The sequence below is a fragment of the Penaeus monodon genome, chromosome 13 (genome assembly GCF_015228065.2).
Source record: "Penaeus monodon isolate SGIC_2016 chromosome 13, NSTDA_Pmon_1, whole genome shotgun sequence".
In the NCBI taxonomy this organism is placed as follows: Eukaryota; Metazoa; Arthropoda; class Malacostraca; order Decapoda; family Penaeidae; genus Penaeus; species Penaeus monodon.
The window spans coordinates 14,171,738-14,176,737 of NC_051398.1; the positions used below are offsets into that span (position 1 = coordinate 14,171,738).

Below are 5,000 nucleotides of genomic sequence, written 5' to 3' on the forward strand. Positions count from 1 at the left end.
CACGAGGGCTTATTGTGAATCTAAAATTCTGCTTTATATGACACATGAGGCTAGGCCATTTGAATTTTTTTCTTCTTCAAATTGGGTTTCGTTAATATTTTGGTGAAATGAGTTGTCTTGCATCTGGCTGTATGTCGGGTATTAAAGGTTTCAGAGGGGAAAAGTTTTGTCTCATATTGGATTTTTTAAAATGAAACATTACTGCGTTTATTATAGAAAAAAAAAAAACACACACATAAAGATTAAGAAAACAGTTTCGAAATATTCCTGATATCGCGTTCAGGTCAATTTCAAATATGTTTTCTCGTCTTTCATTAATACGGGATTAGTTATTGAAGAATATTTCCAATTAATTGTATCACTATTAAGAATAAAGACAAATTTTCAACGGTTTAAATACAATAAGGTATTCCCCGCTAATGACTTAGCTGTTGAAACTGCAGATAATTTGAAGTAATTAATCATTAACCATTTCTCTCTCTCTCTCTTTATATATATAATATATAGATATATAATATATATATAGAAAATAGATATATAGATATATAATATATATATATATATATATATATATATATATATATCCCTCCCTCCCTCCTTCCCTCCACCCCACACACACACACACACACACAAACACACACACACACACACACCACACACACACACACACACACACACCACACACACACACACACACACGCACGCACACACACACACACACACACACACACACACACTGACTCATATAATCAAGAAGATTCTACTGATTCTACTTATTTACTGATATATAAATATCATGTTTATAATTGTATGTAAATACAAGTAACCATGCAAGCATATACTTATGATACTAATTAGTATAATTAGTATAATGCATAGTTTATGAGTAATTAATAAGGAGTCAGCAGCCGAAATTTAAAAGAACTTCAGAATAGACTAGTTTAAGTTGAAGATGTGTCATTTATAAAAAAGTGTGACAGGAATGCCTTGCTATAAGGTACAAGGCAGAATAGCGATAGCATGTAGAAGGAAGTGCTGTTGAAAGGAGATTAGTATATCACGTAGATGTATGATTTACTTGAATAAGGAAGTTAGATGTTTACCTTCGAATGTTAAGAATTCCTGTACGATTGCAGATACTTTGAATTAAATAAGGTCAAATATTACTATGTTTGACTTAATGTCAGGATGATCCATGCTATATATCATAGACTGTGTTAGACTACCGAGTAATTCGAGTATGCCACTATATTGGTACAGACCATATATTTTCATTGCATTGTAAACGCAGAATATCTTGCAACAGATGTGGAGTTAGCCTGGGATGAAGTGGGTGAAAACAACCTTGGGTGAAAGGACAAGGACTGGAGACCAAGATATGCCGCTCTCTACAGCAATCCACCCCTTCTATACATTGGATCGTTTAAATCACTTATCCGCCTGTCTGATGATGCTGGAGGGTGTTAAATATCTCTTGAAGTAAATGTGGATTTGAAAATCGGGAAGAGGGCAAGAGAACGATAATGTCTCTCCGCCCCTATGTGCAGAAACACATACTAGTGAACTTGAATTGAACATCATAATCAGTTGATATGCAGTGAACGGGAGAACTGACTAATTATATAGGACGTATTATGTTCGTAGGTCAGTTGAGGTCACAAATATATTCTGTAGGCACATTTTCCGGATTCAGGATTATTCAAGAACAAAAAGATATTAATATACAATAGGTATGGTGTTTTATTTTTTTTAAGTGATTATAATGTTAGCATTATGAACTTGATGTTGTCCTTGGAGTTTTACATTCCTGGTAGAGAATACTGCATATGTACTTCTGTTTTAAAATGTTTTTGATTTGTTTCTCGGAGAACCATAAAATCTTAAAATCGTTCGCACTGACCTGCACCAAAGGAACTGGGACAATGTAATTTGACCCTTAACTGGGCCTCATGGAAATGAGATGAGGTCAGCCAGCATTATTTAGGACGTATTTCTGAAAGATTGCGCCCGTACGTGTTTTTTTTTGTGTGTGTATGTGTGTGTGTGTGTGTGTGTGTGTGTGTGTGTGTGTGTGTGTGTGTGTGTATGTGTGCGTTTATATTATATCAGAAGTATGAATTATACAGATGCATAACTATGATAACCATGACAATACTCCACATATACAAAGTCAGATTATGGAAGAGCAACAGGTTTTAGGCGTTTAGAATTGCCTCCACTTGGTAGGATTGTCCTCACTGCTGCAGGAGCTCCCCAAATCGTTACGTTTCAACTTCAGGCGATGGCATGGAGACACACACAATGCCAAAACCTGTGGCAGCGGTGGGATTCGAACCCACGCCTCCGAAGAGACTGGTGCCTTAAACCAGCGCCTTAGACCGCTCGGCCACGCTACCTTGTCATGATTTCAAAGTTCTAAACATAATTGATGTTTCCTTCGCCACTGGAATCCCATGAAATCCAGTACTTTTCAGAATTTAAGCTCAGATGCTAAACATATTATTCTGATGACATACTCTTTCGTAGAGCCACTGCCTCCGCCACGAGCACTTCCCCTACTGCTCCAGGATGTGGTGTAAGCAAAGAAGATGGACTTAAAGGACCTGGGTGACTGCTGGAAGTGGGTGAAACAGATACAGTATCGGGACATGATGAAATTTCCAAAAGGGGATGTGTAGAAAGGGGAGATTGTCAACAGATTATTTGTCATAGCGAACTTAACGAACTGCTACTATGCAACTATTTGAAGCTCCAGCTGTTGTGTAAATCGAGGAACTGGGCCGTTTTCGTTTTAAAACTTATCGGCTTTAGAAAGTAGTTATTGCAGATTCATGTTATTACACTTCTTGTCCACTATGCCGTTGGTCAAGCGTTCGAGAAATGTATTTATCTGCAGAATCAAATATGTTATTTGTTTAATATTACATTGAATGATCCGGGATTCAAATTAAGGTCATATTTGTGTCACGTTAAAGAAAAAAAATCAAGGGGTCATGATGTCTAATATGGATGATACAGTATTTGGCTTCTCGTGAATGAAGTGTGGGATTCAAGTTAGATTTTGGTCATAACGAGATAATCTTGTTTCAATAACTTATATGATATCGAAAATGTTTGAGATTTCCATGACTGTTTGCATTTCATTTATTATTGTTGTAACAAAATTTTGTATTGCAATATGGTCAAACATCACTCGAAAGGGAAAGCGCTTGTTTCAATATTAATTTCATATTTACAAAAATAGCATTCCTCTCTCTGTGCCTCAAAGTCAAGACTTCTCCGCTTGAGGGCATCTCAGACTGGCGACCAACAACCTTGCCTTTTATGTATTCAAGCGATTCAAGCGGCACACATGGCTTGCTGGAATAGTGTGAACGTACTTGAAATATATTACTTAATCGACTGGGTGACGATGCTGGTGGATGTGCAGAGTCTCTTGAAATAAATGTGGATTCATGTAATGGTGAAGTATGCAAAAGAGCGAGAATGTCTGTCGATTGTAATCTGCTTCTCTTTTCCATGAACTGAGGAACGTGTACCAAGGAACTGGAAGTGAACGTCATGACTGGCGGTTTGATAATGATATGGAATGGGAGATCTGATCTATGATAGAGGTTGATTCGTGTGAATTCAAGGTCAGATTAGGCCAAGCGGCTGTTAACATGTGTTTTCTGATGATATTTCGAGAAATTAGGATGTTAAGGATATGAATATTTAAAAATAATTTTCGCTTAAGAAAAAAAAACGTTGCTTATTATCGAATCACATTATTTGTGCAATTTGCCCCAAAAATATTAATTATGTGACAATAATAACATCCTCAATATATTATTTAATATTTAATTGTTTTTTGAATAGATAATTGTAATCTTGCACCTAGATGTAAGTATTACTGTGAGATGATAGAGGTTAACATATCAGCTAGGTTAAATAATTTGTTGATAGAAATTTTTTTTCTACAAATTCCGTAGAGCTAGAGTACTAGAGCCTTGCAGGACTGCATGATTATCGTATTCTCCTTTTATACCAGTGGTCCCTAACCTTTACACTCGCGACCTCTTTCCCAAACCTCCGACACGTGTGCGTCACCTGATATTAGTTTTTCCATTTATATTTTTTTCCAACTATATGATTTAAGCTAAAAGGGGGAAATTATATTCGGTAATCTACAAGCTATATTTACCTAATTGCGACATAATCCTCCTTGAATACATAACGTCATAATATATTTTTATTATGAGCTCTGATGACGCCTTGCTTAGTATTCGCAACCCTTCTGCTGACCATCCACGACCAAATGAAGATATTATCCATTTATAAAGTTCAAATATTTTTTGTGAGACTAAAAATGTTTTTAGTTTTATTTGTAACTCTATGCATGCCTAACTACGTGGAAAGTTTAGTGTGAATCAAGGTTAGAGTGCGCATTCAGTGTTACTGAGAACAACTGAGGATACATAAGATCCTTTTGATTTAACCGCTGAGGTTATCCATTAAATGTTATTTTTCTCAACCTGTAAAAGAAAGATAATTACGAACGCCCACGAAATACTTCATTCTTCCACTCTGATCTCAGACGGAGAATTAAATCACATATAAGATGAGGTTAATCGCTATTTACCAATTTGATTGCAAAATGAATATGTGTATAAATATATATACATATACATACACATACACATACACATATATACATATACATACACATATACATATATACATATACATACACATACACATCCACATACACGTATACATATACATATACATATACATATACATACTGAATTAAACCTGATTTCTTTCTGTTAAGAATTACGAGGTCACGGGTCACTATATTAATGTGATCTAATAACTGGAAGACAGTCAATATTTCACTGCGATATATGGTCATTAGAAAAATAAATATAATTTGATATCTCGCCCTTATTGCAATTCATATTAATTTTTATATAAAAAAGATTACTCCTCTCTCTCCGCCTCGAAGACCAGCCTCCTCC

General features: G+C 35.5%; 1 non-coding gene across 1 annotated transcript; it reads right to left on the minus strand.

Moving 5' to 3' along the window:
* Positions 1 to 2,314: 2,314 nt before the first annotated feature.
* On the minus strand, positions 2,315 to 2,396 carry Trnal-aag. Its single transcript has one exon. It is a non-coding gene; the product is annotated as a tRNA-Leu (tRNA).
* Between the last annotated feature and the right edge of the window lie 2,604 nt (positions 2,397 to 5,000).